The sequence below is a fragment of the Arctopsyche grandis genome, chromosome 8 (genome assembly GCF_051622035.1).
Source record: "Arctopsyche grandis isolate Sample6627 chromosome 8, ASM5162203v2, whole genome shotgun sequence".
Lineage (NCBI taxonomy): Eukaryota > Metazoa > Arthropoda > Insecta > Trichoptera > Hydropsychidae > Arctopsyche > Arctopsyche grandis.
Genome location: NC_135362.1, coordinates 14,563,408 through 14,577,902, shown reverse-complemented (window position 1 = coordinate 14,577,902; position 14,495 = coordinate 14,563,408). Strand labels below are relative to the sequence as shown.

The 14,495-nt window shown below is 37.0% G+C and overlaps 1 protein-coding gene across 1 annotated transcript in view; it reads left to right on the top strand.

The window, feature by feature from the left end:
* Positions 1-14,495, top strand: part of mgl (low-density lipoprotein receptor-related protein megalin) — a 232,336-nt gene that overhangs the window by 95,911 nt on the left and 121,930 nt on the right. The gene's annotated exons all lie outside the window — the stretch shown is intronic.

The window sequence follows — 14,495 nt, the reverse complement described above, 5'->3', positions numbered from 1 at the left end:
TAAGTACGCTTCACTAACAGACAGTCAAATTTAGCCACGTTGGAACAGCTCTTCATAATATATTCATAGCCATAAGTTAAAATTGTCCACTTTAGCAATAAATAGCCACATCTGGGTTGGTTAGCGCATTCGCCTATGGGTTGAAATATTATGATTACAAATCATGATTGAAATTAAAAATAAATTCTGTTGGTAGGAATCGGATGATTGTATGATGAAACATGTTATTGAAATAGTATACTTTTGTACAATAGTATATACATATGTCGCAGTGAAATTATATTTCAAGTGAAAATATATTTTCACTGACGTTTCAGTGAAATTATAACCAGTTATATTTTCAGGGTTGGTTTTATTCATTTAAGATTAGATAGTTGTGGTTGGTATTATTTAAGGGTTATGATAGGTTAGGTTAAGTAAGGGTTGGCCCTATTCATTTAAGATTGGGTTGTTAGGGTTAAATTTATAGAGTTAAACGTTGTAAATACATTGTTTGATGCATTTTCACTGCATGAATTGGTGAACAATTTTTACTTGGAATATGCTTTCACACTAACATATAACTCAATATTTTCAACGAGTTGTAGAAATGTATCCGGAAAATCTTCCGGCTACGAACGACAGTACCTTCACCTCCACAGACAGATGGCCAGTTTCCCATAATCTTATGGTTTTTCCCTCCCGTTCGACCGTTCTCACTAGAAATGAGAACTCAGGGGAATAAAAGTTACCACGGGATCTCGTTTTATTCGCTGCGCATTAAATTCGAACAATTGAACCGGTCGATCGGTTTTTTGATAATTGGCTTTATATGCATACATACATACTTAAGTATATTGTATGTAGGTACATACGAAAGTTAACTTCGTCGCGTAGCGGTACTTTTTTTCGACCCGGTTCATAGGCGTCTCGTTGCTTCGGAGGCGGACGTGCTAATTCAATTACGTCGAATGTACCCATCGGCTGCACGACGATATCCTGTAGTGGGTCCTGTGCGTACGCCACTGGTGTATCTCATTTCGCCAAGTGGATATTGAATGGGACAATCGCAGGTTCCTCGCTCTCTCCGTCCACTTCAATCTATTCGGTGAATAGTACGCAATGGCGCGGATCGTCAACTTGATGCATTTTTTTTAATTCTTCTTCTTTTGGTGTGTTCAATTCAATTAAATTGTGCTTTTCACCATTTTTTATATCAATGGTGCTCTTCTTTACTCTCTGTTCTTCCACCTTTCTGGTCACTGTAAATCTCTTTGGGTATGCGGGTGGTGTATTCGAAGAATTGCAGAGTATGCATATTCTGTTTCTAGTCGCTTTTATGGATTGAAAAATCTTAGTTGACCCGGATGATACCCGTATTAAAGATATATTCAGTGCATTTAATTCCCAGGGAAAATAATTTGGTAGACTAAGAAGAGCATTCAAAGGGGGACAGAGAATATGTGATATGTCTACTATTTCTTTTGTCTTTAGTTTTTTTTAGGAAAATTCTCCATATTATTTTCATGAATATTCGATTCATGTTGCTTTCGCACATGTTTGGGTATTTTGTCTGGGATATTTTCATACGAAAGTCCGGTTTTGTACATTTTAGATGAGGTGTTGGAAACTATTGGAAAACTATCCTTTTTGAAACACTCGCGCATACGAATGACAGACGGTCGTTTAAATCAGATTTTTTTTTATTTCGGTCAGGATTTGAATCAATGACCTTTCATTTGATTGGTGCTTTCAACATTAAAATTTTACTGGCTAACTTCAATTTTATCTGTGATTGAATCCTCACATTGACAACCCAATGCTTTTCGAATTACTCAAAATATATTGTAGTGAATCTTTCAATATTCAATCTGCATAAAAAAGTATGATTTGATTAAAAAGTATTATCAATATTGTAATGGCTTTGGGTTTCAATACAATTTCGCAGGAAGGGTGTGAGGAGGGTTCTGCCAACTTTTTAGTTATGCTTCTGGATGATACATACAAATATCGATTCGGATGCTAATATCCATTTTATGTAAAATATGTATAATGCCTTCCTCTCCCGGATATTCAGTTAGTTTTGGAACTCATTTATTCGATAAATTAATTTGCATCGCCCATTGGCAAAGTTTTAATACGTTTCGTCTGATGTGAAATGCTAACGTTCCGCAATATAATTCGCTATATCGAAAAAAATGTCACTAAGGCGAGACTTGGAAACTGTTCCGACTTTTGTAATGACGTGTGGCAAACAGTCTTATTAACTGATTGTCGATTGGCATTATTGACGAGTTGGCATTAGTGTCGGCCCAAGCGGAAATACGCGACGGTCGACAGAGTTCGAGCAGACGGCGTACGGACAACTTGTGTTCCGTACGCTCCGCTGAACCACCACGTGCAAATTTTACATTTCAATAAACTACATCAAACCATTATCGAAGTCTTTTCCATGATGGTCACTTCGAACCGGACACCAGTAACCTAGGCCACAACACCAAACGGACAAACCAATAGGAAAAAACGTGGTCGAGAAAAAATGGATGTCAATTAAGAAATCGGTATCGTTCCTTTGTTACTATCCATACCTTTCCAATACTAATAACATGTTTGCTTCTATTTCAGCAATATATTGATTGATGTACAGAGGTACATGACCGCGTGATTGACGCAGAAAATATATAAATAAAAACATAACCTACAAAGACGCATGGGACACAGAGGTAATCCAAAATTATCGGAACGATCACATAAACATCGTAAAGGATATTCAAGTAAGTGAATGTATTCAATCTCAGGCAATCTGTTCAAAAGGCAATCATGTGGGTAGGTCAGTTTTTAAAATATGTTTTAAAGTATAACAATTAATTAACGCGATTGTATAAAATAATATCGCGCTACGAAGGAATGTTTTATCGGTCGCATCGAATTTCGTATTAAAAGTGTAAAATCAGATGTAGTGTAAAATTAGCAAAGCACGTGGCGAATTATACTTGTAGCCCCAAAGTGGCTTAAACCAAGTACATACCGGTATATTCATATACCGGCAGATCTCTTTGTTTCTTAATGTGTGTAGAAACTTTCTCCCCCCTCCCCCCTCCACAATAAATGTGGAATTATACTTGTAGCCCCAAAGTGGCTTAAACCAAGTACATACCGGTATATTAATATCGGTAGATCTTTGTTTCTTAATGTGTGTAGAAACACCCTCCCCCCCCCCCCTTCCACGATAAATGTGGAATTATACTTGTAGCCCCAAAGTGGCTTAAACCAAGTACATACCGGTATATTCATATCGGTAGATCTTTGTTTCTTAATGTGTGTAGAAACACCCTCCCCCCCCCCCCCCCTTCCACGATAAATGTGGAATTACACTTGTAGCCCCAAAGTGGATTAAATCAAGTACATACCGGCATATTCATACATCGGTAGATCTCTTTGTTTCATAATGTGTGATGAAACAGTGGTGATTTAAAATAAATCACAAGACTTGTAGCCCCAAAGTGGTTTAAATCAAGCACCCACCAATTTAGGGTTGTTATTTCTTCCAAAATATGTTGGATAGATTCTGGTGATAATAGTTAAAGTAGAATATTAAGATTCACGGTGAATCATTGAATATTATTACCTTATCTCTACGAATAGTTCAATTGACAGCTATAGTAGAGAATAACTGTATTTATGAGACGAAATAGTGCAACTTTCTGAAACAAATGTCAAGTGCTGAAAACGAGGAAATAGAAGCTTCGACTTCCCAGTCGCATAAAGGTCGAAATCCAACTAGGGACGTAGAACCTATTAGAGACAGGTCAAGCTCTAGAATACATCAGACTCGAAGTCAGACTCAATCGATAAAAACATTAGCGAAAGAAAATAAAGTAGAAGTTACAATGACGTCAATAGAATTAAGGTATTCGGGCGCGTTTAAAAGACTACAGGAGAAAATAGACAGAATCTCCGAAATAAATGAAGGACAGTATCAATTTATTGAAAAAGCATACGACTATCTCCAAAAACTCCATTATGAGTATTTAGACAACATCACAGATATAGAGCAGGCGGATCAAATAGACGAAGAGTTCTACATAATCACAATGACAATTCAAAATCTTAAAGCAGCATTAGAGAGACAATCCATTCAAGATTGTAAACTGAAGGTAGAGCAAGCAACAATTAAATTTGCTAGAGATAAGTTACCGACGTTAACCATTCCCACATTTCAGGGAGATCCATCTGAATGGCAATCGTTTCAACAAGCTTTTAAGAATATAATAGGAAACAAAACGGAATATTCGAATGTCACGAAATTACTATATTTGCATCAATCATTACGCGGTCCCGCTTTGGCAGCTGTATCAGGTTTAGATATTAGCTCAGACAATTACGAAATAGCTTGGAGTATTTTAGACAAGCAATATAATTTACCAAGACTTAATCTCAAAACTAGGATTAACTCACTTTGTGACTTAAAATTAATCACAAGAGAATCACATATCGAATTGAGAAATCTATTGAATCAGGTAACAGTGTGTATTAAAAACATTGAATCGTTGGGTTACGCGAGAGAAATTTTAGATCCATGGGTAACATGTTTAGTTCTAAGGAAATTACCATTTAGTTTATTAAAGGACTGGGAAACATCGCTGGTTAGCAGAGAAATGCCACCATATGAAAGTTTAGAGACATTCTTGCAGAATAGATGTAATGTATTACAATCTACTGCATCTGTAACTACGGTGAAGGAATTCCCTCATAGTCGTCAAAGAATCATGAGAACTCATGTCGCGAACAAAAACCCATCAAGTAAGGTAAACGCATGCGCATTCTGTCGAAATAATCATTTCATAGGCAAATGTGATAAATTCAAAGCAAAATCCAGTATGGAAAGAAATGAATTCGTTAAATCTAATAACATGTGTTTTAAATGTTTAAATTCATCGCATAAGATAACAAATTGCAAGTCTAACTATAATTGCTTAAGGTGCAAACAAAACCATCACACTTTGTTGCATCAGGACGATACATTTAGTTCCAATAATACGGGAAGGAAGTCAATTAATGCTCATTCTACTCATTTCTCTCAAAGGGAGATAATTTTACCGACGGTACAAGTAGACATTATAACGTCCAATGGAACGGTCGTTAAGGGTCGCACATTATTAGATTCCGGCTCACAAGTCAACTATGTTACCACATCTTTCGCTAAGAAGAATAACTTCAAATTAGAGAAAATCTCTCAAAAAATTGTAGGTATCGCTAATCAAGAAAGTAGCATTCGTCACATCACCAAGGTGACCATAAGGTCTTCAACCACTAATTACTCAACCAAAGTGTCGTGTTTGGTATTACCAGAAATTACTGGCGAAATTCCAACTGTGAAACTGGATCAACAGTTAATTTCAATACCAGCGGGAATCAAGTTATCAGATCCCCTTTGGAATAAACCGACGCCAATCGATTTATTGCTCGGCGCCGAGATTTGCGTTCATGCTATGAAAGCAGGAACCATCCAGTTAGGAAAAGGTATGCCTATCTTAAAGGATACCGAATTCGGATGGACAATAGTTGGTCCATATCCCGAAGTAAATAATGCTCCAGGGAAGAGCCACATAGGCTTAAGTCAATTAGACAGTCACATTCAAAACTTTTGGATGATCGACCAGGTTCCTATGGTAAAACATCAATCTCTTGAGGAGAAAAGATGTGAGGAACATTTCCAAGCACACACATCACGAGATAAAAACGGTAGATTTTGTGTAGCTTTACCATATAAAAATTCCCCGGTAGTATTAGGAAGTTCATTACACATTGCGGAGAAAAGACACAAAACTTTGGAAAGACGTTTTTTAGCCAATAATAATTTAAAAATGGAATACAATAAAGTTTTAGAAGAGTACATAAATTTAGGACATATGTCAGAGTGTGAACCTCCGGAGGCACATGAGGTTCATTGTTATTTACCTCATCACGTCGTGGTTAAGGAGTCTAGCCTTACCACTAAATATCGTGTAGTTTTTGATGCGTCCGCAAAGACAACGTCTAATATCTCACTAAATAATATTTTGATGGTGGGACCTAATGTCCAATCAGATTTGTTAAGTTTACTACTCAACTTTCGACTCCATAAATACGTGATTACTGCGGATATTAAGCAGATGTACCGACAGATTCAAATAGCAGAGAAAAATAAAAATGTACAACGAATCATTTGGCGAACAGATCCCCAGAGTAAATTCAAGCATTACAAGCTTAATACAGTAACATTCGGAACTGCTTCAGCCCCATTTTTAGCTACTAGATGTCTAAATCAGTTAGCAGAGGAGAATAGAAACAAATATCCCATCGCTAGTAAAGTGATCGAACGTGATTTTTATGTTGATGATTTGCTCACGGGAACTAATACTATTGAAGCTGGTAAATTATTAAAGGTTCAACTGGAAACCATATTATTATCAGCCGGTATGCCCTTAAGCAAATGGACATCGAACAACTCCGATATAATCACGGATGTTAAAGCTGACGATTGTTCAGATTTTAACTTCTCTAACGAATCACACAAAACTTTAGGTTTATTTTGGAAACCGCGGGAAGACGTTTTTGTATTTAAGGTTCAAACCGAAGTCGAGACTGAAAATATAACAAAAAGAAACTTTTTATCAGTAATTAGTCAGATCTTCGACCCATTAGGACTATTATCTCCATTGTTAATTAATTATAAGATATTAATGCAATCTGTCTGGCAACAAACCATTGGTTGGGATGAATTCATTCCTCAGACAATCTTCAAAAAATGGAAAGATTGCCAATTATCCAATACAGTCATGAAACTTTATAAAATTCCTAGATTGATAATACTAAATAATGCCATTAATATACAGGCACACGGATTTTGTGACGCATCCGAGAAAGCTTATGGTGCTTGTATTTATGTAAAATGTACTGATCAATTGGGAAATTCCAAATGTCATCTTGTGTGTTCTCGTTCGAGAGTCGCTCCGCTCAGTTTTGTAACTATTCCGCGTTTAGAGCTGTGCTCCGCTATGTTATTATCAAAGTTAATGAAGTCAACAATAGACCAATTAACAATTCATATTAATGAAAAATATTATTGGACGGATTCAACCGTCGCATTGCATTGGATTAGAGGAGAGTCATGTAAATGGACCACCTTCGTTGCCAATCGAGTGGCCGAAATCCAATCAATATCTCAACCCATTGAGTGGTACCATGTCTCCTCTACAGACAATCCAGCAGATTTAATTTCTCGAGGGACTCAACCATCAGAATTAAATCATAATTCGTTATGGTGGGACGGCCCTAGTTGGTTGAAATTAGACGAATCACGATGGCCTCGAAGACCTCCTGAGATCACAATAGATCTTCCAGAGAGAAGGGTAGTCACTAACGCTACCCTTGTGAGGGAAAATAATTGGATAGATAAACATTCTCATCTTCCAAGACTCCTTCGAGTTTTATCATATGTTCGTCGGCCACTAAGGAATAAACAATTAAACGTTAAAGAAAATAACGAACCGTCCGCTTTAGAATTAAAAGATGCTTTAAATAATTTGATAAGGTTATCGCAAATGGAATCATTTCCATTGGAATATCGTTTGCTGAGCAAGGGACATCCAATTCCCAGTAGCAGTAAATTAGCTAAATTGTCCCCTCTATTCCACGAGAATTTAATTTGTGTTGGAAGTAGACTTCCTCTGGGAACAACTCTATCAACGTCACCCATTATCTTGTCAAATAAGCATAAACTTACACACATGATTGTCCGAGATGCGCACTTGAAATATATTCACTTGGGTACTCAAGCCTTACTGTCGTTATTGCGGCAGACCTATTGGCCATTGGCCGGACATAATACTGTCAAAGGAGTGGTGCGTTCATGTGTCATTTGTTTCAGAAATAAACCACTGTCACACAATAGATTAATGGGATTACTCCCGCTTGAACGTACCACTGCGAATTTTCCTTTCAGTCATGTGGGGATAGATTTCGCAGGACCTTTTCCTGTGAAGAGTGGTTGCAATAAGAATTCTAAGATAATTAAGGGTTACGTTTGTGTCTTTGTGTGTTTTTCCAGTAAGGCAGTTCACTTGGAACTTGTCGGAGACTTAACGAGTTCAAATTTCTTAAATTGTTTAAGAAGATTCGTAGCCAGACGTGGCAGGCCCAATACGATATATTCCGACAATGCTACTAATTTTGTCGGTGCAAGTCGTGAACTCGTTAATTTAGTAAAATTAATTTACGAACGTCCTCATGAGGAGAAGCTACTACGGTATGTAGCCTCCGAAGGGATTCGTTGGAAGTTTAACCCGCCAAGGGCGCCTCACATGGGAGGGCTGTGGGAAGCAGCGGTTAAATCCATGAAGATTCATTTAAACAAGGTGTTAAAGGCCACCACCTTAAATTTCGAATCATTTTGTACGGTATTGACTCAAATAGAAGCTTGCATGAATTCCCGTCCTCTTAGTCCCTTGTCTTCGGATCCACTAGACCTTTTACCCCTTACACCTGGACATTTCTTAATTGGCAGATCCTTACTCGCTCTTCCAATGGAGGTTAAATATAACACTAATGTCCATGCCAATCTGCTTCAGATACAATTGACCACAGCAGCATTTTGGAAACGTTGGTCGGCGGAATATTTACATTCTTTGCAGTTACGACACAAATGGAAGAAGGACTCGAGCAACAATCTGAGTGTGGGTCAAATGGTCCTGTTAAAGGAGGAACACATGCTGCCAACCCGATGGGTCTTGGGTCGAGTCACTAAATTGTATCCCGGACCAGATGGCAGAGTTCGAGTCGTCGACGTCTTTACTGCCAGCGGAGAGTTTCGTCGGTCCAGTCATCTAGTGGCGCCATTGCCGATTCTACCACAAGGACCACTTGACAGGAAGGAAGATCAGCAAGAGGGAGGAGAAACAGCAGCTTCAATTCCGTCAACTTCGGTAGCTTAGTTTAACCCGAAGACACTACCCCCAACTCATATTACTTATTAGATGTAATCATGAGTTTAAATCATTCAATGTTAATAGTAGTACTCCGTAATTCACTTTAATTGTGTTGTGTGTATAATTTAAGCTATTTTCATTTTAACATTCGGCAGTATATATCTCCGAATTTAATCTAATCATTTTGTCTTTATAATATAAGACTTGTCTCATGTCATCACTCGGAAGGATTATATCCGAGTTTAAAATAAACTGTTCAAATTTGACAGTTAAAATTAGATTCATGATTTGTTAATGTTAGTCTCCAAGCCACACTTAATGGAGCATCTTAAATTATTTCATGTCTACTTAATTATAACCTGCCGGGAGTCATCCGCAGGTCTTATGTTTCTTGTTATGAAAACATAAGTTAACTCTTACTGTTTATAGTATTTATGTGAATCATAGAATAAGTAAATATTATAATACTGAACATTTCGATGTTTAACGTAGAGACATCTATAATCATAGTTCGCCTTCATTTCCTGCTTGTAGGAATGAATGAATGACTTTCCAATTTACTTTTAATTTAGCAATGTTTATGCTACTTGTTGATGAAATCAAGTTAACTTAGGAGCATTACACTCATTAATCAAGCTTAATTGATCGGTAATAGCTGATCTGTCGTGACAACTGTAACAGTGTCAACATTGTATTGTCTAAGTTAACATCAAGATGAGGAATGCTTAAGTTTTAAACCATATACAGTCCACTCTCTCTTCTTTAAAGTAAACTTATCTTGTAATGCTTATTCACAGCTTCAAAGGAGATTTCAAAAACTTTAATGTAAATAGAAACAACATTCACCAGAGGTATACCTATAAGTTGAAATATTACTGAACCAATAAATTGATTTTATCCTCACACTGGATGAGGCAAAGGTTTCATTATTCACCCTCTATTTAATTATTTTAAGAGCTATGATTTATTGTAAACGACTCGTCAGTAATGCTGTAACTCTGTAGAATAACTGTATTGTTCAACAGTTTTCCTATGTGGGACTATGTTCCGACTTTTGTAATGACGTGTGGCAAACAGTCTTATTAACTGATTGTCGATTGGCATTATTGACGAGTTGGCATTAGTGTCGGCCCAAGCGGAAATACGCGACGGTCGACAGAGTTCGAGCGGACGGCGTACGGACAGCTTGTGTTCCGTACGCTCCGCTGGCCCACCACGTGCAAATTTTACATTTCAATAAACTACATCAAACCATTATCGAAGTCTTTTCCAGAAACAATAAGATGAATATTAAACAATCCATTTGCTTACACGTATATATTAATAAATAATATATATGTGTGAGTCTACTTATGTACTAAAAAGAAAATGAAATACACGATTCTGCAATTTCGACGCCTTTTTTGTTAGAACCGTTCGCGCGAAGAGATTACTCTTATTATACCACTCGAGTTAGGAGGATGTGCCCGTAGAGCGGATAAAGGTCGAATAACAGTTAGAATGCGTATTTATTTTGTGGTGGTTTTTTTTCTTCTCTTTTCGTTTCGTTTTTACAACGTTATTTCTCGCCAACTTCTCGGTTTTGCGCAGAATATAAAATTTCAACGAATCTCATTTACTGCAAGAACCGGGAGCAATACGATATGGTCGAGATAAATTAACAGCGTCCCGGGACGGCTTTTTCCATTCGAAACAACCCGCACCCACCCATCCACCCACCACTTCGTGCAAGAAAATGAAGAATTATCTTCAGCAATATAAATTTTCTTTTTCGTGTTCTTTTGTCTTCTTTATTTTGTAACTTTTATATATTCGTAGTTATACATTCATATAAACTTTGATTTATCTGGCATTTGCTGACTCGAGGACCGTCCGGATTAGAATTTCCTTCAAAAAAAGGCTACGCACGTCTGCAGAACAGTGCCGTCGGGCACTATCAGTAAGATGGTTGGTGATCGTAATCAGTCCTAATAGTGTCGTCTATGGTTTGCTTGTGAACGGTTGAGAGGATCTTTCTATTTGTGATAATTGCTATGATAACACCCTAAGAAAGGGTTTTTATACGATTGTGATTATAGTATGCGGAATTGGAAATATTTATGTCTTATGCGCATGTGTTTGGGGACAAAATTAATTATACAGATACAATGGATCGGCTCAGCTTATACTGGAGTTATCTATGGTCCCTTGGGGGTTATGTCTTATTCAATATAATAATCAAGGGTAAGGTTGACTCGTGTGGGCATGATCGTTTTCATGTACGACCCTCTGTAGTTCTACATATTATAATCGATAATACTAAAATTGACAATAACTAATACTATAGACAGACTATGGGCTATTAACGTATGTGTATGTACGTAATATGTATGCATACGTAGTGGGCTAAAGGCCAAGTACTATGAAGATCGGGTATTAATGTTAATATTTACCTACATACATATTTATAAAGGCTTATACGTACTGTATTTTTATAAAGGTTCGTTTATACAGCTCAAGCCGGCAACTGCATGTATGTACATACATATGTATGTAACAGTAGTACGAAAAATATTATTTGAAACATATGTACATTCTATATGGACACACTCATATAATCCGTAATGTGCTAGTGACGTATCCGTAACCGACACGATGTATTCATACTATATAGCAGTACATGTCACCGAAACTTATCAAGTAGAACCGTTTTTCTTTGGCTAACCCGTGTGCTATAAACCCGTACTAACGAAAGTGTTGCCATGTGAATATTTTCAGAGACGTCATATTGTGACAATATTGATTCAACGATACGAGCAAGCAATATTGCACCGTATCGTCGCTCTCTGTAATGTATATGTAAGCTGATTTTGCCTTGCAGCTTGAACGTGCCAAAAACGGTTGTTGCTGCTTATAGTATGAATAGAAGGAGTCTTTTCCTTATAGTGTTGTGCCGAGCTATAAACGGACCATTATATTTATGTACATACAAGTCTGGAGCTTGTTACATTTTAAAAATGATAACGATAATATAATGCAATAAATTATATATATATATATATATATATATATATATATATATATATATATATATATATATATATATATATATGCCTGGTGAGCCACATGCATGTGACTCACCAGGCATCATGTGGAAAATATGCGACTGGAGAAACTTTACGGAACAAATCCAAAATAGGTACTTGGAACGTTAGAGGACTCCTGAATCCTGGGAAAACACTGGTTGTTGAGAAAGAGATGTACAGTCATGGGCTAGATATACTCGGAATCTCGGAAACGCACTGGAAGAACAACGGCCATTATAAAACCTCAAATGGAAATACGATATATTTTTCTGGTAACCAAGATTCGTCACATAGCGGTGTCGCGGTGATCTTAGCATCTAAATTAACCAGTGCACTAATTGGCTACAACCCCATAAGTGACAGACTTATACACTTAAAACTCAACACGCATCCGTATAAACTAAACATCCTTCAAATATATGCTCCTACTGCAGATGCCGAAGATATTAAAATAAATGCGTTCTATGCTTCACTACTCGATACATTGTCAAATATCTCAAACAAAGAAATGACCATCATTCTTGGTGATTTTAATGCCAAAGTCGGTAATAATAGCAACATTGATAACATAGTAGGTAAATATGGATTGGGTATTCAAAATGAGAGAGGAGAGAAACTTATAAGTTTCTGCATTGAAAATAAAATGTCCATTATGAATACTTGGTTTCAACATCATCCTAGGCGATTGTACACTTGGATATCTCCTGGGGATCGTCACCGCAACCAAATCGATTATGTATTAATAAATTCTAGATGGAAATCATCGATACATAACGTCAAAACATATCCAGGTGCAGATTGCGGATCGGACCATAACTTACTTGTTGCTAAATTTCGACTGAAATTGAAAATGATTAAAAGACATCAAAATAAAGCAATTAAACTCACCAATGATGATGTAATTAATTTTGGCAATGTAATCAGAGAAAAAGATGCAGAATTCCAAATAAATCCTAATGTAGATGTAGAAGAGTCTTGGAAAATTTTTAAAGATCTCATAATTCGGTATGCCAGAAAACATCAAACACCGCAAAATGAACATCGTAAGTCTTTTATCTCTGATTCAACTTGGGTTAAGATAAAAGAACGTAAAAGACTTAAACAAACTGGCATAACATCGACAGAATATCTTGAAAGGTATGCAATATTACATAAAGATATTCAAAGGAGTTGTAGGCGGGATAAAGCTAAATATATAAATGACATATGTGAGGAGATAGAAAAACACGCATTAAAGAATCAGGCAAGGGATATTTTTCACAAAGTAAAAATCGTCACTCAAAAATTTTCACCCAAAACTTGGACAATAGATGATCAATTTGGAAACACGCTTACAGATATTGATGTGATACTCAACCGATGGAAAGAATACTGTTCGGAATTGTACAGTGGTAGTTCGTCGACCTCAATTGTTTCCCTAATTGATGATGTCAGGGAGCCTGACATCTTGACATCTGAAGTTGTAAATGCCATAAAGAAACTGAAATGTAAAAAGTCTCCTGGCAGCGATGGTATACAAGCTGAACTTCTGAAAGAGCTTGGTGAAACTGCGATAAAGGCGCTATGTAATATGTGCAACAAGATCTGGGTAAACGGAGTATGGCCGAAAGATTGGGTCAATTCAATATTCATTCCCTTACACAAGAAAGGATCTACAAAAAAATGCGAGAATTACAGGACCTTAGCCTTAATATCGCACTCTAGTAAAGTATTGCTGTATATAATTAAAGATCGTTTGAGCAGTTACCTCGGATGGCAAATACCGAACGAACAAGCAGGGTTTGTAAAAGGCAAAGGGACGAGGGAACAAATACTGAATATACGTCAACTCATTGAAAAATGTCGGGAGTTTCAAACTCCAGCCGTTCTTTGTTTTATAGACTATAAAAAAGCTTTTGACTTTGTGAACTGGGACTATCTGTGGAAAGTTCTACTGGACATGGGAGTCCCCATGCATCTTGTAAAAATAATATATAACTTGTATAATGATAACAATGCAGTAGTTCGAATCAATTCGCTAAACTCGACAAATTTTCGAGTACAACGTGGAGTAAGGCAAGGGTGTATATTATCTCCAGACCTATTTAATATATATGGAGAGTATATAATGCGTAGAGCACTGGATGGTTGGAAGGGTGGAGTGTCCATTGGTGGAAAAAAACTATCCAATCTTCGGTATGCGGATGACACAACGCTCATAGCTAATAATCATGAAGAAATGGCCGAACTGATCCGTCGTGTTGAGACAGAGAGTAATGTGCTTGGCCTCCAGATAAACCGCCCCAAAACAAAAATTATGATAATTGACCGTCACCAACAGCTGCAAAACAACAACTCAGCTTTAAACGGTATAGATGTGGTTGATAATTTTGTCTATCTGGGGTCACTCATATCTAACAACGGCGGCAGCGAATTGGAAATACGGCGCCGGATTACATTAGCAAAATCGGCAATGTCACAACTAACGAAGATTTGGAAGAAT